Here is a 24,316-nt window from a genome sequence, read left to right on the forward strand (position 1 = left end):
GACAGGGTCTCGTGTAATATAAACAGAGACAGGGTCTAGTGCAATATAAACAGAGACAGGGTCTAGTGCAATATAAACAGAGACAGGGTCTAGTGCAATATAAACAGAGACAAGGTCTAGTGTAATATAAACAGAGGCAGGTCCTAGTGTAATATAAACAGAGACAGGGTCTCGTGTAATATAAACAGAGACAGGGTCTAGTGCAATATAAACAGAGACAGGGTCTAGTGCAATATAAACAGAGACAGGGTCGAGTGTAATATAAATAGTGACAGGGTCTAGTGTAATATAAACAGAGACAAGGTCTAGTGTAATATAAACAGAGGCAGGTCCTAGTGTAATATATACAGAGACAGGGTCCCGTGTAATATAAACAGAGACAGAGTCCCGTGTAATATAAACAGAGACAGGGTCTAGTGTAATATAAACAGAGACAGGGTCTAGTGTAATATAAACAGGGACATGGTCTAGTGTAATATAAACAGAGACAGGGCCTAATGTAATATAAACAGAGACAGGGTCTAGTGTAATATAAACAGAGACAGGGCCTAGTGTAACATAAACAGAGGCAGGTCCTAGTGCAATATAAACAGAGACAGGGTCTCGTGTAATATAAACAGAGACAGGGTCTAGTGCAATATAAACAGAGACAGGGTCTCGTGTAATATAAACAGAGACAGGGTCTAGTGTAATATAAACAGAGACAGGATCTAGTGTAATATAAACAGAGACAGGGCCTAGTGTAACATAAACAGAGGCAGGTCCTAGTGCAATATAAACAGAGACAGGGTCTAGTGCAATATAAACAGAGACAGGGTCTAGTGTAATATAAACAGAGACAGGGTCTAGTGTAATATAAACAGAGACAGGGCCTAGTGTAACATAAACAGAGGCAGGTCCTAGTGTAATATAAACAGAGACAGGGTCTAGTGTAATATAAACAGAGACAGGGTCTAGTGTAATATAAACAGAGACAGGGTCCAGTGTAATATAAACAGAGACAGGGTCTAGTGCAATATAAACAGAGACAGGGTCTAGTGTAATATAAACAGAGACAGGGTCTAGTGTAATATAAACAGGGACAGGGTCTAGTGTAATATAAACAGGGACAGGGTCTAGTGTAATATAAACAGAGACAGAGTCTCGTGTAATATAAACAGAGACAGGGTCTAGTGTAATATAAACAGAGACAGGGCCTCGTGTAATATAAACAGAGACAAGATCTAGTGTAATATAAACAGGGACAGGGCCTCGTGTAATATAAACAGAGACAGGGTCGAGTGTAATATAAATAGTGACAGGGTCTAGTGTAATATTATCAGAGACAAGGTCTAGTGTAATATAAACAGAGGCAGGTCCTAGTGTAATATAAACAGAGACAGGGTCTCGTGTAATATAAACAGAGACAGGGTCTAGTGCAATATAAACAGAGACAGGGTCTAGTGCAATATAAACAGAGACAGGGTCGAGTGTAATATAAATAGTGACAGGGTCTAGTGTAATATAAACAGAGACAAGGTCTAGTGTAATATAAACAGAGGCAGGTCCTAGTGTAATATATACAGAGACAGGGTCTAGTGTAATATAAACAGAGACAGAGTCTGGTGTAATATAAACAGAGACAGGGTCTGGTGTAATATAAACAGAGACAGAGTCTAGTGTAATATAAACAGTGACAGGGTCTCGTGTAATATAAACAGAGACAGAGTCTAGTGTAATATAAACAGAGACAGAGTCTGGTGTAATATAAACAGAGACAGGGTCTCGTGTAATATAAACAGAGACAGAGTCTGGTGTAATATAAACAGAGGCAGGGTCTAGTGTAATATAAATAGAGACATGGTCTAGTGTAATATAAAATACTGACAAATGTTAAACTGTTTTGCTGACAAAAGAAATCTTGATTCAACTTTTAAATGATAAATTATTTAACAAGGGTTCACACAGACTCACCTGATTGGCCGACTCAAGATCCACCTCTCAAGCACCGCGACTGGTTACAGAACACGCTGCTCCCTGGGCCCTCCGGCCTCTGAACTCTCTTCCTGTTGGTTCCCAGGGCAATCAATCATCACTCGCCAACATTACGCTGTTAGATGTCGTTGAGTGGCTCAGAGGAAGAAATAAAATGAGGCCGTGAATCTGAATTAAGTAAAATTAGAGAAGCATGATTAAATTTATAAGCAAAACTATTTAAAGTCAAATCAAATGAATTGTTGCATTTAATATATTCATTTTGGGCCAAGTGGGAAACAAGAGATGTGTGGGCTGTGCAGAGTGTCTGTGCCCGGTTACACAGCGTGTCCCTGGCTCTCCGCTCCAAGTGCACATGTTTCAGCTCACATCCAACTGACTGGATAAACCTCGGCCGTCTAAACCCATCACACAAATATCAGCATTTGATGTAAGTTATGCTAAACCTTTATAAACACTGGTTAGGCCTCAGCTGGCACATTGTGCTCAATTCTGGGCACCACACTTTCAGAAGGATGTCTACACCTTAGAGAGGGTGCAGAAGAGATTTACTCGAATGGTACGAAGGATGAGGGACTTCAGTTATGTGGAGATACTGGAGAAGCTGCAGTTATTCTCCTTGGAGCAGAAAAGGTTAAGAGGAGATTTGATAGAGTGTTCAAAATCATGAACGGTTTTAATAGACTAAATAAGGAGAAACACTTTTCAGTGGCAGAAGGGTCGGTAACCAGAGGACACAGAGTTCAGGTGATTGACAAAAGAAGCAGAGGCGACATGAAGGAACATTCTATAAGCAGCGAGTTGTTGCAATCTGGAACGCACTGCCTGATAGGGCGGTGGAAGCAGATTCAATAGTAACTTTCAAACGTGAATTGGATAAATACTAAAGGGACAATATTTGCAGAGCTGTGGGGAAAGATCAGGGGAGTGGACCTAACTGGATAGCTCTACCATAGAGGTAACAAGGAGGATCGATGAGCATTTGATGTAGTGTATTTGGATTTTTGTAAGGCTATTGATAAGGTCCCACATGGCAGACTGGTCACAAAAGTAAAAGCCCATGGGATCCAGGGCAAAGCAGCAAGTTGGATCCAAAATTGTCTCAGAGGCAGGAAGCAAAGGGTAATGGTCGATGTGTGTTTTTGTGACTGGAAGGCTGTTTCCTGTGGGGTTTCGCAGGGCTCAGTACTCGGTCCCTTGCTTTTTGAGGTTTATATCAATGATTTTGACCTGAATGTCGGGGTATGACTCAGAAGTTTGCAAATGATACAAAAATTGGCTGTGTGGTTGATAATGAAGAAAAAAACTGTAGACTGCAGGAAGATATCAATGGACTGGACAGGTGGGCAGGACAGTGGCAAATGGAATTCAACCCAGTGTGAGATAATGCATGTGGGGAGGGCTAACAAGACAAGGGAATACACAATAAATGGTAGGACACTGAGAAGTGTAGAGGAACAGAGCGACCTTGGAGTGCAGGTCCACAGATCCCTGAAGGGAGCAGGAGAGGTAGATAAGGTGATAAAGGAAAGTATCCTGAATGCTTTCTTCATTAGCCGAGGCATAGAATACAAGAGCAGGGTGATTATGCTTGAACTGTATACACCACTAATTAGGCCACAGCTAGAGTACTGTGTGCAGTTGTGGCTACCACATTACAGGAAAGATGTGATTGCACTAGACAGGGTACAGAGATTTACGAGGATGTTGCCTGGACTGGAGAATTTTAGCTATGAGGAAAGATTGAATAGGCTGGGATTTTCTTAGGAAAAGAGGACTCAGAGGAAACCTCATCAAGGTGTATAAAATTATGAGGGGCCTAGATGGAGTGGATAGGAAGGACCTATTTCCCTCAGCAGAATGGTCAATAATTGGAGGGGGCATAGATTTAAAGTAATTGGAAAAAGGTTTAGAGGGGAGACCTAACTGAAATATATAAAATTATGAGGGGCCTGGATAGAGTGGATAACAAGGACCTATTTTGCTTAGCAGAGGGGTCAGCTGTGGCTCAGTGGGTAGCACTCTCGCGAGAACCATCAGCACAGGCCGGGGAGCGGAAGGAGAAGTGTGGCGATGACCACTCCAGAGAGCAGCACGTGCTGGTGCAGGAGAGCAACGGCAGTGAAAAGGGACGTCACCAAGATCCAGGTCGGTGATTGGAGCGTGGGCAGATACAGCAGGAGGTCGGGGCGAAGGAGCAGCGAGAGATTGTAGAGGGACGTGATCGGGGCCCAGGAGAGGCGAGGGCCCAGGGGCAGCACAGGCCCAGCCCACACTGCGATATGTGTGCACGCTAGGTCTGTGCAGCAGAGCTGGTCTCTACTGGTCTTGGTTAATGCTTGCCACTGGACCAAGACCTACCTCTGTCAAGCCCGTGTGGTGGCTGGTGTGCAACGGCCACCACATGTTAAAAACATCCCCACACAGGCATCTTCCATCATTCAAGATTTAGTTCGGGACCCGGAATTATATTCATTCATTGAAACACCTGTGAATTTTTTGACGTGGAAGCAAGTCATCCTCGATTCGAGGGACTGCCTGTGATGGAGCACTCTCGCCTCGGAGACAGAAGGTTGTGGGTTCAAGTCCCACTCCAGGGACTTGAGCACAGAAAGTGTAGGCTGACACTGCAGTGCAGTGCTGAGGGAGTGCTGCACTGTCGGATGAGACGTTAAACCGAGGCTCTGTCTGCTCTCTCCCTCTGATGGCTGTAAAAGATCCCATGGCACTAATTCGATGAAGAGCAGGGGAGTTATCCCCGGTGTCCTGGCCAATATTTATCCCTCAACCACATGGCTGTCTGTGGGATCTTGCTGTGCACAGATTGGCTGCCGCATTTCCCACATTACAACAGTGACTACGCTCCAACAGAACTTCATTCTCTGTAAAGAGCTTTGAGACGTCTGGTGGCGGTGAGAGGCGCTATATAAATGTAAGTCTTACATCAATGTAAGCCGAGAGCTGTACAGTGGGATCAGGCTGGAGAGCTCTGTGCCGGCCGGCAGGGACACGATGGGCCGAATGGCCTCCTTCTGTGATGTCACTGTCTGGGGTTCTATGACGTCACAGGTCTCACCAGCAGCCGCACTGCCTGATGGGTGATTGACAGCCGAGAGTCCGCGCCTGCGCACCGGGAACCACGCCCAGCACAGCGCCCCTCCCGGTCATCATCGGTAATAACTGCGCATGCCCAGAGGACACAAACCGCCCCCTCCCCCCACACTGGGAGCTGCGCCTGCGCGATCGGATCCTGTGGCGCGGAGTCGGGTCCTGTGGCGCGGGGCCTTCCGGGGAAAGGTGTTTGTGTCCGTTAAAGAGCCGCGATCGGTGACGTAAAGTGAGTTTTCTCCGCTCCGATTGGGTAGAGAATGGCGCGGGGGGGGAGGGGGAGAATAAAGGCAAATCCAAACCTGAGAGTCCGCACATCCGGGTCCCCGACACACGTCACACAGTCTGGCGGAGCGCGCTCGAGGGACACGTGACCCGGGCCCACGGCCTGATTGACGGGAGCTTCCGACCAATGGGGAGCGAGCGGGGCGGGGCTGGAGGAGCGAGCCGGCGGCGGGTCCTCCAACCAATCGGGGAGCCCGAGGGGCGGGACCTGTGCCGCTGATTGGCTGAGCCGCAACAACAACAACTGGTATTTACACACGTCACAAAAGGCGGGAAGGCGCTTCCCAGCGCGCGGTGTGAGAGTGTTCCAGGACAAACACATTGGGCCCCGAGACACAACAATCAGTGAAGGCCGGGGAGCGACAGGCCGCTCACAGAGGCGGCTTTTAAACAGCGGCTTGTCGGGGGACACAGAGGGAGAGCTTCAGGGAGGGACTTCCCGAGCCTGGGGCCCAGGCAGCTCAAGGCACGGCCACCGCTGGTGGAGCCATTCTAATCCGGGATGGTCAAGGCCAGAGTTAGAGGCTGTCTCAGGGGGAGGGAGGGTCAAGGCCAGAGTTAGAGGCTGTCTCAGGGGGAGGGGGGTGTGAGACTGAGGGGGGTCACAGAGATAGGGAGGGTCAAGGCCAGAGTTAGAGGCTGTCTCAGGGGGAGGGAGGGTCAAGGCCAGAGTTAGAGGCTGTCTCAGGGGGAGGGAGGTCACAGAGATAGGGAGGGTCAAGGCCAGAGTTAGAGGCTGTCTCAGGGGGAGGGGGGTCACAGAGATAGGGAGGGTCAAGGCCAGAGTTAGAGGCTGTCTCAGGGGGAGGGAGGTCACAGAGATAGGGAGGGTCAAGGCCAGAGTTAGAGGCTGTCTCAGGGGGAGGGAGGTCACAGAGATAGGGAGGGTCAAGGCCAGAGTTAGAGGCTGTCTCAGGGGGAGGGAGGTCACAGAGATAGGGAGGGGCGAGGCTGTGGAGGGATTTGTAAACCAGGAGGAGAATTTTGAAATCGAGGCGTTGCTTAACCGGGAGCCAATGTCGGTCAGTGAGCACAGGGGTGGTGGGTGATCCTGACCAACGGATCCATTACAGACACCCTCAAAGCCTCCCTGATAACCTGCAACATCCCCACCGACACCTGGGAGTCCCTGGCCAAAGACCGCCCCAAGTGGAGGAAGTGCATCCGGGAGGGCGCTGAGCACCTCGAGTCTCATCGCCGAGAGCACGCAGAGACCAAGCGCAGGCAGCGGAAGGAGTGTGCGGTAAACCTGTCCCACCCTCCCTTTCCCTCAACCACTGTCTGTCCCACCTGTGACAGGGACTGTGGTTCCCCTGTTGGACTGTTCAGCCACCTAAAGACTCATTTATAGAGTGGAAGCAAGTCCTCCTCGATTGCGAGGGACTGCCTGTGATGCTCCTTCAGGATCTGTCCTTTCCCAACACTCTCCAGTTGTGACCAACCATTAACTGTGTTGCTGCCCACAGATGTTGCTTGAGCCGCGGACACTTGCAGCATCTTGTGTTTGTGTGGCCACAGACACTTTCCCTTCAGCACCGCGCGCCCTGGATTGTTCGCTGATTGATTGATTGGTGCCGCGGCCCCGGCCCCCCGCCGCTGATTGGTGCGGAGCAGCGTGCGCTGGGTGGGCTGGTGCCCCGTGCCGCCCCGCCATTGGCTGCGGGCTGAGTGTTGCGCGGGTTGGAGGTTTGTTGGCGGCTCCGCTCGTGGCCTTTGAGCTCGGTGGCCCGGGTGAGGCGGGGCGGAGTTGTGTGCAGGCGCGGGGCCAGCCTATTGTGGGAGATGACCCGCGGAGGATGGAGGAGCGGCCCGGGCAGCGCGCCCAGCCTCCCTGCGGACTCGCGGACTCACGTACACGCGCGGGCGGCGAGATTCCGTCGCCGAGTCGGCAGCGGCCGTGGGACACCTTCGGGCGGGGACGGGACTTGCTTACTGTCGGGGGTTGCGGGCGTTCGGCCGCCATCTTTGGGCAGCACGGGTCCGCCCACCGCGGGGAGCAGGGAACGACAGGGGCGGGGCTTCCTCAACGTCACAATGTGTTCCATTGTCCCGCTGCAGGATGGGGGCCAGTGACATGAACACATGAGAACATCAGAAATAGGAGATGAGTCGCCATTTGGCCCCTCGGGCCTGCCGCCATTCAATAAGATGATAGCTGCAGCATCTGGGGTGGTTCTCCTTGGAGCAGTGAAGGTGCAGGGCAGGTTTAACAGGTGCTCACAGTCAGGAAGGCTTTAGATTGGGTCAGGGAACAGAGTGGTTCTGCTCACACAATCAGAGAATGGTTACAGCACGGAAGGCCATTCGGCCCCTCGAGCCCTTGCCGGCTCCCAGCGAGTCCCACTGCCCCGCCCTTTCCCCCAGCCCAGATACTTATCCAATTCCCTTTTGAAAGCTGTGATTGAGTCTGCCTCCAACTCCCTTTCAGGCCGTGCATTCCGGATCCTAACCACTCGCTGCGTAAAATAGATTTTTCTCATGTCGCTTTTGGTTCTTTTGCCAATCACCTTAAATCCGTCTCCTCTGGTTCTCGACCCTTCCACCAATGGGAACAGTATCTCTCTGTCTACTCTGTCCGGACCCCTCCTGATTTTGAACACTTCTCTGCTCCAAGGAGAACAACCCCAACTTCTCCAGTCAATGCACGGAACAAGTCCCTCATCTCGTGAATCATCCTTGTAAATATTTTCTGCACCCTCTCTGAGGCATCACATCCTAATGTGTGGTGCCCAGAATTGGACACAATGCTCCAGTTGAGGCCGAGCCAGTGTTTTACAAAGGTTCATCATAACCTCCTTGCTTTTGTACGCCACGCCTCTGATGCCCAGGATCTGCAAGCTTTTTAAACTGCTTTCTCAACCTGTCCTGCCACCTTCAGCGATTTGTGCCCCTAAACCCGCAGGTCTCACTGTTCATGCACCCGCTTTAGGAATATACCCTTTAGTTTATGCTTCTCTAATTTTATTTCGTAATTCAGATTCACAGCCTCATTTTATTTCTTCCTCTGAGCCTCTCAACTTCATCTGGCAGCGTAATGTTGGCGAGTGGTGATTGATTGTCCTGGGAACCAACAGGAAGAGAGCTCAGAGGCCGGAGGGCCCAGGGAACAGCGTGTTCTGCAACCAATCGCGGTGCTTGTGGGGTGGATCCTGAGTCGGCCAATCAGGTGAGTTTGTGCTTTTAACAATTAATTTTTTTAAAGTTAAGTCGAGATTCCTTTTGTCAACAAAACAGTTTAACATTTGTCAGTATTTTATTTCCCTGGAGTTCCTATTATGAGTTTCAGACACTTCAGTGCCAAGTGGACCAGGTGTTTAAAGGTCATTCATTTCCCTCTTTCCATGTTGCTGTTAGTTAAAGGGACAGAGATTGATTTCCCCTCATTATGTATTTGTAGAAGTTAAAGTAACATCCTTCCTGTTGGTACTGAGTCACATTCTGTGCTGGGCGCGATGGCTGGTGGCATCAGCCTTTAAAATACTCAATCCTTTTGTTCAGATGGAATACAATGTCGGAAAGTGTGAGGTCATCCACCTTGGGAAAAAAAAACAGTAAAAGGGAATATTATTTGAATGGGGAGAAATTACAGCATGCTGTGGTGCAGAGGGACCTGGGGGTCCTTGTGCATGAAACTCTTTTTGAGTTTATCTATAAAACAAAACATTAAACCGTGCCACCCGGCCTGGATGACACACCAGACATTTACAAGGCCCCTTTTTATCCTTTTTTTGGTTTTTCTTTGTGTTTTTTCTTTTTTTTGTTTTTCATTTGCGCACTAAAATCACATTTTTCCCCAGTGCCCCCTATAAAAGGGAAGGGGGACACTAAAAGCACTGGCAATTAAAACAAATTAAACTTTAAAACGTAAAATCAAATTAAAATTTGGTTGCCGGGCGTGATGATGCACTCCAGTCCCTCCGGTGCCCACCTCTCGCGGAAGGCCGCGAGCGTACCGGTGGACACCGCGTGCTCCATCTCCAAGGACACCCTGGACCGGATGTAAGAGCGGAAGAGAGGCAGGCAGTCAGGTTGAACGACCCCCTCGACCGCCTGCTGCCTGGACCAGCTGATGGCACCCTTGGCCGTGCCCAGGAGCAGTCCTACGAGGAGGCCTTCGGACCTACCCGCTCCCCTCCGCACAGGGTGCCCAAAGATCAGGAGAGTGGGACTGAAGTGCAGCCAGAATTTCAGGAGCAGCCCCTTCAAATAATGGAACAGGGGCTGCAACCACGTGCATTCCATAAAAACATGGAACACGGACTCCTCCAGACCGCAGAAATTGCAGGCGGCCTGGGAGTCCGTGAACCGGCTTAAAAATTTGTTGCTGGGCACTGCTCCGTGCACCACCCTCCAGGTCAAGTCCCCGATGAATAGTGGGAGGACCCCTGCGTAGAGTGCCCTCCATCGGGGACCACCGCCTCCTCCGGACGGCAAGATGGTACTCCATGGCGTGTCCGGACGGCCGGCGAGGATGGCAAAGTTGAGAGTGTGCAGGAGCAGCCCGTACAGGAAACCCCTCCGCGCGGAACTGAAAGGCACGGAGGGGACTTCCTCGAGGCGGCTCAAGTTGTGAGGCGCCGGCCCCCGAGGGAGGTTCCGTGATTTGGCGCCAATGAGGAATTCCGTCCGGACGGGGGTCAGTTCGGACGGGATCTCCCCACGTGCTTGAGCCTCCTCGATGCACCTAACGGAGTCAGGGCCCAGAGCTGTTTTTAGCGACTCGATGGCATCGGCCGCGTGGCGGACGTCGGCTGAATTTAGGCGCCGTGCCAGCGTGCCTGGCGCCATCCAGCCCGCTCCTCCGCCATCGAGCAGGTCCCTGACCCTAGTCACCTCACCAGCCACAGCCCTCTCTTCCGACCACCACATAAAACCTCGGTTGTGGCGGTACGGATTCCCGAGCAGCGGCTCCTGCAGGACGGCCGCCACTCCAGCCGGCGGAGAGCTGCGCTTGGTGGAGACTTTGTTCCAGACCCTGATGAGGTCCCTGTAAAAGACAGGCAGCTCCCGGAGGGCGGTCCTGGCACCCCCCAAGTTCACAAACAGGAGCTGCGTGTCGTAGTTGAGGTCGCGCTGCTGGCGGAAGAAATACGTTGCCAGAGCACACCACCTAGGAGGGGGCTCGACGTAAAGGTATCTCTGCAGGGTCTGAAGACGGAAAGTCGCGAGCTGGGCGCTGACGCACACCAACGACTGACTGCCCTCCTCAAGCGGGAGACTCAAGACCGCGGCAGAGACCCAGTGCTTCCTGTTGTTCCAGAAGAAGTCCACCAGCTTCTTCTGTATCTTGGCGACAAACGCAGGGGGAGGGGTCAAAGTGACCAGCCGGTACCACAACATTGCGGCCACCAGCTGGTTTATGACTAGCGCTCGACCCCTGTAGGACAGCACTCGGAGCAGTCCTGTCCAGCGCCCTAGGCGAGCGGCGACCTTGGCCTCCAGCTCCTGCCAGTTCGCCGGCCAGGCTTCCTCGTCGGGGCTAAGGTAGACTCCCAGATAGAGGAGATGCGTCGTGCTCCAGGCAAAAGGCCTGAGCTTCTCCAGCAGGGAGTCCACCCGCCACTGACCCACCAGGAGTCCGGAACATTTCTCCCAGTTGATCCTGGCGGAGGACGCGGCCGAGTATATCTCCTGGCACTCACGCATCCTCCGCAGGTCAGCGGGATCCTCTACCGCGAGGAGCACGTCATCAGCGTAAGCCGAGAGGACGACCTCCACGCCCGGCCCTTGCAGAGCCAGTCCCGTCAACCTCGTCCGCAGGAGGCGCAGGAAAGGCTCCACGCAGAAGGCATATAACTGGCTGGACATGGGGCATCCCTGGCGCACCCCTCTCCTAAAGCGAAGGGGCGCCGTCAAGGACCCGTTAACCTTAATCAGACACTCCGCGGCGGCGTACAAAAGTCGGATCCGGGCGACGAGATGCGTCCCGAACCCGAAAGCGCGCAGAGTTCCGAGCAGATAGTCGTGATCCACCCTGTCGAACGCCTTCTCTTGGTCGAGGGATAGGAAGGCGACCGACAGACCAGCCTCCTGGGAATGATGGATGAGGTCCCGGACCAGATGGATGTTATCGTGGATTGTCCGGCCCGGGACCGTGTAGGACTGGTCGGGGTGGATCATGTGGTCCAGCACGGCACCAAGGCGAGCAGACATCGCCCTGGCGAAGATTTTGTAGTCCGTGCTGAGGAGGGAGACCGGGCGCCAGTTTTTAAGGAGGCGGAGATCGCCCTTCTTAGGCAGCAGGACGATGACTGCCCTGCGCCAAGAGAGGGGCATCTGCCCGGTCGCCAGACATTCCCCCAGGACCCGCGCGTAGTCGCTCCCCAGGACGTCCCAGAACACCCTGTGGAACTCCACGGTCAGCCCGTCCAGCCCCGGGGATTTTCCCCTCGAGAGCCGGGCGAGGGCGCCGGTCAGCTCCGCCAGGCTTAGCGGAGCTTCCAGATTTTCAGCGCCCTCCGGGCCGACCTTCGGCAGGTCCTCCCACAAAACTCTACGCGCTTCCTCGCTGGACGGATCCGGAGAGAACAGAGCCCCGTAATATTCACGGGCCCTGTTGTTGACGCCCTCCGGATCCGAGACGAGAGAGCCGTCGTCGGCCAGCAGCGTCAAGAGCTGCTTACGGACACTCTGCCTTTTTTCCAGCGAGTAGAAGAAGGGGGAGGCGCGGTCCAGATCCCGCAGGAACCGGATCCGCGACCTCACGAACGCGCCTCGGGACCCGACGAGCTGCAGGTCCTTCAGCGCGGCCTTCTTCGCTTCGTACACCGTCCGCAGGGCCGGGTCCTGGACGACTTGACCGAGACGGGACTCCAGGTCGAGCACCTCTTTTTCTAGGCGCCCGACTCTGGCCGCCCGCCTCTTGGTCGACCCCCTCGCATACTCTTGACAGAAGACGCGGACGTGAGCCTTGCCCACGTCCCACCATAGCCTCAAGGAGGGGAAGCCCCCCTGCTTCCTTCTCCAGTCGGACCAGAATCGACGGAACGAGTCCTGGAACCGCACGTCCTCCAGCAGCTGGTTGTTAAAGTGCCAGTACGCGGACCCCGTCCTCGCGCGGAGCGAAGCGAGCTCCGCCCACACAAGGTGGTGGTCCGAACACGGCACCGGCCGCATGGAGGCCGCCGGGACGCAGGAAACGTACGCCCGAGACACGTAAAGGCGGTCGACTCTGGACCATCCTACTCCAGGCCTCGCCCAAGTAAAGGCGCTGGAGTCGGGGTGGAGATTTCGCCAGACGTCCACCAAGTCGAAGGACCCGACCAGGTCCCTCAACTTCTCCATCGCCGTCATGCTCTGCGGGGCACCGGAGCGGTCCCTCGCCTCGAGGGTGCAGTTAAAATCCCCCCCGAGGACAATGCAGTCGCCGACGGAGCCAAGAAGAGCGGACACCTCTTCAAAGAAGCGCGTTTGCTGCGGGCCGGGCTGAGGGGCGTACACGTTCACGAGATGGAGCGGCACGTCCCCCAGGCGAACCGTTACGTGCAGCAAGCGGCCTGGCACGGGCTCCTCGACCCCCAAGATCTCCGGCTGAAAATGTGGGGCCAACAAGATGGCCACCCCACTAGAAATGGCGGTGAGGTGGCTCATGCGGACCTCTCCTTGCCATTCCAGGAGCCACGTGGCTTCGTCTCCCGGAACGGTGTGGGTTTCTTGCAGGAAGCACACCGCATATTTCCCCTCCTGCAGGAGTGAAAAATTGTCAAATCTACGGCGTGCCCCTCTGCCGCCGTTGATGTTGAGGCTGGCTATGGTTATCTTCATGGCAAAAGCATAGTGCAACCTCTACCTAACCTATTGTGGAGGAGGGAGCGGAGTCTTTTGTTGAACTCCGCTCCCTCCGCAGCCCAGCGAGGAGTCCCTCGAGCCCGCGCAGCTCAAGGTGTTGCTCCTTTGTCAAGGGCCCGCCCGCGGCCAAGGTTTTAGCAGCGGCGCGGACGGACCCCTTGATCAGCTCTGGCTCGGACCATTTTTCCAGGGCCAGTCGGGCTTGGTCGCAGCGACCCCGGCTCTGGGCCAAAAAGTCCCGGAGTTCCTTTGCAGGAATGAGGAGGGCCTCAGCGGAGGCCGAGAGCAGATCCACCGCCTCCCTGGCGGTGGTCTCTAGTTCTTCTCCCGCGTCCCCCACCGAGTCCCCGTCCTCCTCCGGGAGGTGGCCACCAGCAGCCAGCCCATCGACCGCACAAGGTACGGCAAATGAACCGGCCACTCCAACCGGCCCTGGCTCTGCCCCGATCCCACCCCCAGGATCGTCGGCAGAGGAGTCCCCACTGGGCTCTTTTAAAAATGGTGCTGGGTCGGGAAACGACAGCGGAAGGGGTTCCCCCTCCGCCCCAGGAACCGGAGAACAAGGAGAGACCCGGCCATAGGAGATCCCCAGGCTCCCCAAGTGCTCCAGCTCCAAAGTAGGGGGCGAGGGTGGGTGTTCCTCCCCCTCCCCGCTGCCACCCCCCGGCCCAGCATCTACAGTTTCATTAAAATCATTAATTTTGGTTTCTTCCGGGTCGAGCGAATCCCGGGGGAAGTTGGGTATTGGCTGGGCGGGCTCAGGTGCGGCCTTTTCGGCCCAACCCGCCTCAGTCCCCGGGACGCCCGGCCCGGCGGCAATGCATTCCTCCGCGGGCCCCACGCCCCCCACGACAGGCAGATCTTCCACGCCATCCCCGGGAAGCAGAGGCTGGGCAGCCTCGACTGTCTCACCCTCCCCGGGGACAGACTCCTCTCGCCTACAGCGCAGTTTGGGGGCGCTGGTGGGGGACGCGGGACACGCGGCGGGCACCGACTCCTCCGCGGAGGGATGTTGTTCCCCCTCCGCCTCATCGGAGCGGCGCCTCCTTTTGTTCCTGGGGGTGCGCGGAGGCAGGGAGACCTCCATGTCTGCCGAGGCCTCCCGCTCCGCCCCCCCCTTTTCCTTTTCTTGCCCGCGCCCGAGCCCCTCTGCGGTATTGGTCAAGGGCTCGGGCACGGGCTCAGGGCACCCCGCGCTCGCCGGTGACGGGGTTGGGCCGAGCGCGGTGGTCAAACTTTCTGGTGCACTGAGGGAACCCGCCTCTGGATGTTTCGCCTTGTTCCGCGCCTTCTTTCCGGTCGGACGCTCTCCCTCCCCCCCGCCGGAGGCCATGAAAACAAAGGCCCCCGACGATGCCCGCGCACCTACGGCTCCCGGCACGCGGACGCAACTAGGGGGAGGGGTGGCTGCGGCGCCAGCCTTGGCCGCCCTCGGTGGTTTGGCGGCCTTGGAGGCGGGGCAGTTCTTACGAACATGCCCCACCTCCCTGCAGGCATGGCACCGCACGCCGTCTGACGTCCAGAAGACGCGGTAGGCAGTCCCCTCGTGCACCACATTAAATTATCCCTCCGTCGTCTCCTCCCGCGCCAGCCGGACAAAGAGCTGGCGGCGGAAGGAGAACACGTGGCGCAGGCTGCTCTCCCTGAGGCCGAGCGGTATGGGGTTAATCCCCGACCTTACCTCCCCCAGTTGGTGTAGGTGAGGGAGGAGGAGCTCAGCGGGAACAAAGGGCGGGACGTTCGATATGATAACCCTCTGCGCGGTGGCCTCGAGAGGGTCCACCGGCAGGAACGTCCCGCCCACCGTGAGCCCCTTTTCGAGGGCCAGGGACACCGCCCGCTCCGACCCCAGGAAGAACACGGCCTTCCCAGACATCTTGGAGGCTGCGACAATGGCCGAGGGGCCGACTACCCCAGCCATCGCCCGCACGCACTCCTCAATGCTCATTGTGGGGTGAGTGTAGCTCTTGACCCCGTGTTTCTTAGTTATTAGTTTGAATGGTGGCAGGGCAGCGGGTGGCGCAGGAGGTGCCGTGGATGTGAATGCCGCCTGCGCATAAGTCCTAGCTGGTCCTGCCACCGGCGTGGATGGGGTCGCCATCACGGGGTCCCTTTAAGGGCTACACCCACCCCAAAGTCACAGGCCTTAATGGTCTTAATTGGCCTCGTATCTAAAGACTGAGCAGAGGAGCTCTTAACGAGGCACACCTCTCCCCTAGTTGGCAATTGGGGAGGGTCCTTGCTCCCTCTGCTCAGTTGTTTTTTTTTGTTTGTTTTTTAAAATTAGGAGGAAGGGCTCTCAGAGAGAGGGGAGAGACAGAGAGAGAGAGATAGAGAAAGTGGGTGCGGGAAAGAGGGAGGCTGCGAGGGCAGGTCTCCCCTCACAGCGATGGGTGGGTGTTTTTCTTGGGGTGCACTCCCCAGATGGCAAAAAAACACAAACACAGTCTTTGGGATGGTCTTCGGGTGGGGGGAGAAGATGTCTTCACCTGGTGCAGCTAGAGCCAACGAGGCACACACTCCTAACGATGTTTAACGGGTGATTGAAGAATCTTCAGCCTGGTAGCTCCAGCTATCCCAGGCTAGGCAATGGCGGGGGGGGTTCAATTGTGTGTGAGGCCTAGTTGTAAGCAAGGCCCCCACACACACTTCCACACACACACACCCCCCGCGATGTTCCGGCCCTCAGTGGTCTTCTTTCCTCCCCCCACCGATACAACAAAGTCTATTGGGGAATGCACCAAAACACACCCACCTGTAGAATGTTGTAGAAATGACTCTCCCTCCTTCCACACAGGTTGTTGTTTTTTCCCCCTCTCTCCAACTCTCTGTAGTTGTAAATAAATGTAAATTGTTTCTGTGCTCCTCCTCTCCCTCCGGATGTTGAGTTGTAGCAAGCTAGCCCTTCCCTCCTTCTCTTCCTGGGCTGGTCTCAGGGCTCACTCCAGGCCTTCCAAGGCAGGAGCTAAAGTTGGTAGCTCCTTCTCTCTCAACAGCAGAGCTCCTACTGATTAGGCCACGCCTCCACTGCTCCACCATTGGTGCATGAAAACTCTTTTTGAGTCTACCTACAAAACATAAAACATTAAACCGTGCCACCCGACCTGGATGACACACCAGACATTTACAAGGCCCTTTTTTTCCTTTTTTGGTTTTTTTTTTGTGTTTTTCTTTTTTTTTTGGTTTTTTTTTGGGCACTAAAATCACCTTTTTTCCCCAGTGCCCCGAAAAAAGGGAAGGGGACACTAAAAGCACTGGCAATTAACACAAATTAAACTTAAAAAACGTAAAATCAAATTCATATTTGGTTGCCATGAAACTCTTTTGGAGTCTACCTGCAAAACATAAAACATTAAACTGTGCCACCCGACCTGGGTGACACACCAGACATTTACAAGGCCCTTTTTTTCCTTTTTTTTGGTTTTTTTTTTTGTGTTTTTTTTTTTGGGGGGCACTAAAATCACAATTTCTCCGGTGCCCCCTATAAAAGGGAAGGGGACACTAAAAGCACCGGCAATTAAAACAAATTAAACTTTAAAACGTAAAATCAAATTAAAATTTGGTTGCCGGGCGTGATGATGCACTCCAGTCCCTCCGGTGCCCACCTCTCGCGGAAGGCCGCGAGCGTACCGGTGGACACCGCGTGCTCCATCTCCAAGGACACCCTGGATCGGATGTAAGAGCGGAAGAGAGGCAGGCAGTCAGGTTGAACGACCCCCTCGACCGCCCGCTGCCTGGACCGGCTGATGGCACCCTTGGCCGTGCCCAGGAGCAGTCCTACGAGGAGGCCCTCGGACCTACCCGCTCCCCTCCGCACAGGGTGCCCAAAGATCAGGAGAGTGGGACTGAAGTGCAGCCAGAATTTCAGGAGCAGCCCCTTCAAATAGTGGAACAGGGGCTGCAACCTTGTGCATTCAATAAAAACATGGAACACGGACTCCTCCAGACCGCAGAAATTGCAGGCGGCCTGGGAGTCCGTGAACCGGCTTAAAGATTTGTTGCACGGCACTGCTCCGTGCACCACCCTCCAGGCCAAGTCCCCGATGAATAGTGGGAGGACCCCTGCGTAGAGTGCCCTCCATCGGGGACCCCCGCCTCCTCCGGACGGCAAGATGGTACGCCATGGCGTGTCCGGACGGCCGGCGAGGATGGCAAAGTTGAGGGTGTGCAGGAGCAGCCCGTACAGGAAACCCCTCCGCGCGGAACTGAAAGGCACGGAGGGGATTTCCCCGAGGCGGCTCAAGTTGTGAGGCGCCGGCCCCCGAGGGAGGTTCCGGGGTTTGGCGCCGATGAGGAATTCCGTCCGGACGGGGGTCAGTTCGGACGGGATCTCCCCACGTGCTTGAGCCTCCTCGATACACCTAACGGAGTCAGGGCCCAGAGCTGTTTTTAGCGACTCGATGGCATCGGCCGCGCGGCGGACGTTGGCAGAATTTAGGCGCCGCGCCAGCGTGACTGGCGCCATCCAGCCCGCTCCTCCGCCATCGAGCAGGTCCCTGACCCTGGTCACCTCACCAGCCACAGCCCTCTCTTCCGACCGCCACATGAAGCCTCGGCCGTGGAGGTACGGATTCCCGAGCAGCGGTTCCTGCAGGACGGCCGCCACTCCAGCCGGCGGAGAGCTGCGCTTGGTGGAGACTTTGTTCCAGACCCTGATGAGTTCCCTGTAAAAGACAGGCAGCTCCCGGAGGGCGGTCCTGGCACCCCCCAAGTTCACAAACAGGAGCTGCGTGTCATAATTGAGGTCGAGCTGCTGGCGGAAGAAATACCTCGCCAGAGCACACCACCTAGGAGGGGGCTCGACGTAAAGGTATCTCTGCAGGGTCTGAAGACGGAAAGTCGCGAGCTGGGCGCTGACGCACACCAACGACTGACCGCCCTCCTCAAGCGGGAGACTCAAGACCGCGACAGAGACCCAGTGCTTCCTGTTGTTCCAGAAGAAGTCCACCAGCTTCTTCTGTATCTTGGCGACAAACGCAGGGGGAGGGGTCAAAGTGACCAGCCGGTACCACAGCATTGCGGCCACCAGCTGGTTTATGACTAGCGCTCGACCCCTGTAGGACAGCACTCGGAGCAGTCCTGTCCAGCGCCCTAGGCGAGCGGCGACCTTGGCCTCCAGCTCCTGCCAGTTCGCCGGCCAGGCTTCCTCGTCGGGGCTAAGGTAGACTCCCAGATAGAGGAGATGGGTCGTGCTCCAGGCAAAAGGCCTGAGCTCCTCCGGCAGGGAGTCCACCCGCCACTGACCCACCAGGAGTCCGGAACATTTCTCCCAGTTGATCCTGGCGGAGGACGCGGCCGAGTAAATCTCCTGGCACTCACGCATCCTCCGCAGGTCAGCGGGATCCTCTACCGCGAGGAGCACGTCATCGGCGTAAGCCGAGAGGACGACCTCCACGCCCGGCCCTTGCAGAGCCAGTCCCGTCAACCTCGTCCGCAAGAGGCGCAGGAAAGGCTCCACGCAAACGGCGTATAACTGGCCGGACATGGGGCATCCCTTGCGCACCCCTCTCCTAAAGCGAAGGGGCGCCGTCAAGGACCCGTTAACCTTAATCAGACACTCCGCGGCGGCGTACAAAAGTCGGATCCGGGCGACGAAATGCGTCCCGAACCCGAAAGCGCGCAGAGTTCCGAGCAGATAGTCGTGATCCACCCTGTCGAACGCCTTCTCTTGGTCGAGGGATAGGAAGGCGACCGACAGACCAGCCTCCTGGGAGCAATGGATGAGGTCCCGGACCAGATGGATGTTGTCGTGGATCGTCCGGCCCGGGACCGTGTATGACTGGTCGGGGTGGATCATGTGGTCCAGCACGGCACCAAGGCGAGCAGACATCGCCCTGGCGAAGATTTTGTAGTCCGTGCTGAGGAGGGAGACCGGGCGCCAGTTCTTAAGGAGGCGGAGATCGCCCTTCTTAGGCAGCAGGACGATGACTGCCCTGCGCCAAGAGAGGGGCATCTCCCCGGTCGCCAGACTTTCCCCCAGGACCCGCGCGTAGTCGCCCCCCAGGACGTCCCAGAACGCCCTGTGGAACTCCACGGTCAGCCCGTCCAGCCCCGGGGATTTTCCCCTCGAGAGCCGGGCGAGGGCACCGGTCAGCTCCGCCAGGCTTAGCGGAGCTTCCAGATTTCCGGCGCCCTCCGGGCCGACCTTCGGTAGGTCCTCCCACAAAACTCTACGCGCTTCCTCGCTGGACGGATCCGGAGAGAACAGAGCCCCGTAATATTCACGGACCCTGTTGTTGACGCCCTCCGGATCAGAGACGAGAGAGCCGTCGTCGGCCAGCAGCGTCAAGAGCTGCTTACGGACACTCTGCCTTTTTTCCAGCGAGTAGAAGAAGGGGGAGCCGCGGTCCAGATCCCGCAGGAACCGGATCCGCGACCTCACGAACGCGCCTCGGGACCCGACGAGCTGCAGGTCCTTCAGCGCGGCCTTCTTCGCTTCGTACACCGTCCGCAGGGCCGGGTCCCCGACGACTTGACCGAGACGGGCTTCCAGGTCGAGCACCTCTTTTTCTAGGCGCCCGACTCTGGCCGCCCGCCTCTTGGTCGACCCCCTCGCGTACTCTTGACAGAAGACGCGGACGTGAGCCTTGCCCACGTCCCACCATAGCCTCAAGGAGGGGAAGCCCCCCTGCTTCCTTCTCCAGTCGGACCAGAATCGACGGAACGAGTCCTGGAACCGCACGTCCTCCAGCAGCCGGTTGTTAAAGTGCCAGTACGCGGACCCCGTCCTCGCGCGGAGCGAAGCGAGCTCCGCCCACACCAGGTGGTGGTCCGAACACGGCACCGGCCGCATGGAGGCCGCCGGGACGCAGGAAACGTACGCCCGAGACACGTAAAGGCGGTCGACTCTAGACCATCCAACTCCAGGCCTCACCCAAGTAAAGGCGCTGGAGTCGGGGTGGAGATTTCGCCAGACGTCCACCAAGTCGAAGGACCCGACCAGGTCCCTCAACTTCTCCATCGCCGTCATGCACTGCGGGGCACCGGAGCGGTCCCTCGCCTCGAGGGTGCAGTTAAAATCCCCCCCGAGGACAATGCAGTCGCCGACGTCGACGGAGCCAAGAAGAGCGGACACCTCTTCAAAGAAGCGCGTCTGCTGCGGGCCGGGATGAGGGGCGTACACGTTCACGAGATGGAGCGGCACGTCCCCCAGGCGAACCGTTACGTGCAGCAAACGGCCTGGCACGGGCTCCTCGACCCCCAAGATCTCCGGCTGAAAATGCGGGCCCAGCAAGATGGCCACCCCACTAGAAATGGCGGTGAGGTGGCTCATGCGGACCTCTCCTTGCCATTCCAGGAGCCACGTGGCTTCGTCTCCCGGAACGGTGTGGGTTTCTTGCAGGAAGCACACCGCATATTTCCCCTCCCGCAGGAGTGAAAAATTGTCAAATCTACGGCGTGCCCCTCTGCCGCCGTTGATGTTGAGGCTGGCTATGGTTATCTTCATGGCAAAAGCATAGTGCAACCTCTACCTTAACCTATTGTGGGGGAGGGAGCGGAGTCTTTTGTTGAACTCCGCTCCCTCCGCAGCCCAGCGAGGAGTCCCTCGAGCTCGCGCAGCTCAAGGTGTTGCGCCTTTGTCAGGGGCCCGCCCGCGGCCAAGGTTTTGACGGCGGCGCGGACGGTCGCCTTGATCAGCTCTGGCTCGGACCATTTTTCCAGGGCCAGTCGGGCTTGGTTGCAGCGACCCCGGCTCTGGGCCAAAAAGTCCCGGAGTTCCTTTGCAGGAATGAGGATGGTCTCGGCGGCGGCCGCGAGCAGATCCACCGCCTCGCTGGCGGTGGTCTCTAGGTCTTCACCCGCGTCCCCCACCGAGTCCCCATCCTCCTCCGGGAGGTGGCCGCCAGCAGCCAGCCCATCGACCGCACAAGGTACGGCAAATGAACCGGCCGCTCCAACCGGCCCTGGCACTGCCCCGATCCCACCCCCAGGATCGTCGGCAGAGGAGTCCCCACTGGGCTCTTTTAAAAATGGTGCTGGGTCGGGAAATGACAGCGGAAGGGGTTCCCCCTCCGCCCCAGGAACCGGAGAACAAGGAGAGACCCGGCCATAGGAAATCCCCAGGCCCTCCAAGTGCACCAGCTCCAAAGTAAGGGGCGAGGGTGGGTGTTCCTCCCCCTCCCCGCTGCCACCCACCGGCCCAGCATCTACAGTTTCATTAAAATCAATATATTGTGTTTCTGCCGGGTCGAGCAAATCCCGGGGGAAGTTGGGTAATAGCTGGGCGGGCTCAGGTTCGGCCTTTTCGGCCTCGCCCGCCTCAGTCCCCGGGACGCCCGGCCCGGCGGCTACGCATTCCTCCGCGGTCCCCACGCCCCCCACGACAGGCAGATCTTCCACTCCATCCCCGGGAGGCAGAGGCTGGGCAGCCTCAACTGTCTCACCCTCCCCGGGGAAAGACTCCTCGCGCCTGCAGCGCAATTTGGGGGCGCTGGTGGGGGACGCGGGACACGCGGCGGGCACCGACTCCTCCACGGAGGGATGTTGTTCCTCCTCCGCGTCATTGGGGCGGTGCCTCTTTTTGTTCCTGGGGGCGCGCGGAGTCAGGGAGACCTCCATGTCTGCCGAGGCCTCCCGCTCCGCCCCCCCCTTTTCCTTTTCTTGCCCGCGCCCGGGCCCCTCTGTGGTGTTGTTCAAGGGCTCGGGCACGGGCTCGGGGCACCCCGCGCTCGCCGGTGACGGGGTTGGGCTGAGCGCGGTGGTCAAATTATCCGGCGCACTGAGGGGACCCGCCTCCTGATGTTTTGTCTTCTTCCGCGCCTTCTTTCCGGTCGGACGCTCTCCCTCCCCCCCGCCGGAGGCCCTGAAAACAAAGGCCTCCGACGATGCCCGCGCACCCATGGCTCCCGGCACGCGGACGCAACTAGGGGGAGGGGTGGCGGCGGCGCCAGCCTTGGCCGCCTTCGGTGGTTTGGCGGCATTGGAGGCGGGGCAGTTCTTGCGAACGTGCCCCACCTCCCTGCAGGCATGGCACCGCACGCCGTCCGACGTCCAGAAGACGCGGTAGGCAGTCCCCTCGTGCACCACATTAAAAGATCCCTCCGTCGTCTCCTCCCGCGCCAGCCGGACAAAGAGCTGGCGGCGGAAGGAGAACACGTGGCGCAGGCTGTTCTCCCTGAGGCCGAGCGGTATGGGGTTGATCCCTGACCTTACCTCCCCCAGTTGTTGTAGGTGAGGGAGGAGGAGCTCAGCGGGAACAAAGGGCGGGACGTTTGACACGATGACCCTCTGCGCGGTGGCCTCGAGAGGGTCCACCGGCAGGAACGTCCCGCCCACCGTGAGCCCCTTTTCAAGGGCCAGGGACACCGCCCGCTCCGACCCCAGGAAGAACACGGCCTTCCCAGACATCTTGGAGGCTGCGACAATGGCCGAGGGGCCGACTACCCCAGCCATCGCCCGCACGCACTCCTCAATGCTCATTGTGGGGTGAGTGTAGCTCTTGACCCCGTGTTTTTTTGTTATAAGTGTAAATGGTGGCAGGGCAGCGGGTGGCGCAGGAGGTGCTGTGGAAGCGGTTGCCACCTGCGCATACGTCTTCGCTGGCCCTGCCACCGGCGTGGATGGGGTCGCCATCACGGGGTCCCTTTAAGGGCTACACCCACCCCAAAGTCACAGGCCTTAATGGTCTTTAATGGCCTCGTATGTTAACTGAGCAGAGGAGCCCTTAACGAGGCACCTCTCCCCTCGTTGACAATTGGGGAGAGGCCTTGCTCCCTCTGCTCAGTTGTCTTAATTGGGTTTTTTTTTAAATTTCGGAAGAAAAGGGCTCTCAGAGAGAGAGGGGAGAAACAGAGAGTAACGGAGAAAGAGAGAGGGGGGTGGGAAGGGGGGGGGGGCTGCGAGGGCAGGTCTCCCCTCGCAGCTGTGGGTGGGTGCACTCCCCAGATGGCAAAACACACAAAAAACACAGTCTTTGGGTTGGTCTTCAGGTGGGGGGAGAAGACGTCTTCACCTGGGGTAGCTAGAGCCACCAGGCACACAATCCCAAACGATCTCTAATTGGGTGATTAAAGAATCTTCAGCCTGGTAGCTCCAGCTATCCCAGGCTAGGCAAATGTGGGGGGGGTGGGGGGGGTTCCAATTGTGGGGGGGGCCCAGTTGTAAGCACGGCCCCCACGCACACTACCACACACACGCACACCCCCCGCGATGTTCCGGCCCTCAGTGGTCTTCTTTCCTCCCCCCACCGATACAACAAAGTCTGTTTGGGGAAATGCACCCACACCCACCTGTAGAAATAGTAGAGTCTCCCTCCTTCCACACTGGATGTTGTTGGTCTTTTCCCCCTCTCTCCAACTCCTTGCAGAATGGTAAAGTTGTTGAAAAGTTTTCTGTTCTCCTCCTCTCCCTCTGGGTAAAGTTGAAGGTGAAGCCCCTTCCTTCCTTCTCTTCCTGGGCTGGTCTCAGGGCTCTCCAGGCAGGAGCTCAAGTTGCTAGCTCCTTCTCTCACTGCTCACAGCTCCAACTGCGCAGGACACGCCTCTACTGCTCCACGATTGGTCCCTTGTGCATGAAACTCTTTTGAGTTTACCTACAAAACATAAAAACATTAAACAGTGCCACCCAACCTGGGTGACACTCCAGACATTTACAAGGCCCTTTTTTTTCCCCCCCTTTTTTTTTGTGTTTTTCTTTTTTTGGTTTTTTTTGGGCACTAAAATCACAATTTTTCCCCAGTGCCCCCTATAAAAGGGAAGGGGACACTAAAAGCACCGGCAATTAAAACAAATTAACTTTAAAACGTAAAATCAAATTAAAATTTGGTTGCCGGGCGTGATGATGCACTCCAGTCCCTCCGGTGCCCACCTCTCGCGGAAGGCCGCGAGCGTACCGGTGGACACCGCGTGCTCCATCTCCAAGGACACCCTGGACCGGATGTAAGAGCGGAAGAGAGGCAGGCAGTCAGGTTGAACGACCCCCTCGACCGCCCGCTGCCTGGACCGGCTGATGGCACCCTTGGCCGTGCCCAGGAGCAGTCCTACGAGGAGGCCTTCGGACCTACCCGCTCCCCTCCGCACAGGGTGCCCAAAGATCAGGAGAGTGGGACTGAAGTGCAGCCAGAATTTCAGGAGCAGCCCCTTCAAATAGTGGAACAGGGGCTGCAACCTCGTGCATTCAATAAAAACATGGAACACGGACTCCTCCAGACCGCAGAAATTGC

The 24,316-nt window shown here is 56.7% G+C and overlaps 1 protein-coding gene and 1 pseudogene across 6 annotated transcripts in view; one reads left to right on the top strand and one right to left on the bottom strand.

Annotated features, from left to right (window-relative positions):
• LOC139243030 (zinc finger protein 420-like) overlaps positions 1–5,459 on the bottom strand; it is a 124,025-nt pseudogene extending 118,566 nt beyond the window's left edge.
• LOC139243025 (zinc finger protein 271-like) overlaps positions 1–24,316 on the top strand; it is a 216,749-nt gene that overhangs the window by 103,427 nt on the left and 89,006 nt on the right. For 4 of the 6 annotated variants that reach the window (XM_070870613.1, XM_070870612.1, XM_070870616.1 and 1 more), the window contains exon 1: positions 6,332–8,533. The gene's annotated coding sequence lies outside the window, so the exon portion shown is untranslated. Of the gene's footprint in view, positions 1–5,202; positions 5,312–6,331; positions 8,534–24,316 lie in introns of those variants that run through there. The other 2 variants (XM_070870614.1, XM_070870615.1) reach the window with 2 other exon arrangements.

This window comes from Pristiophorus japonicus, unplaced genomic scaffold (assembly GCF_044704955.1).
Source record: "Pristiophorus japonicus isolate sPriJap1 unplaced genomic scaffold, sPriJap1.hap1 HAP1_SCAFFOLD_158, whole genome shotgun sequence".
NCBI lineage: Eukaryota > Metazoa > Chordata > Chondrichthyes > Pristiophoridae > Pristiophorus > Pristiophorus japonicus.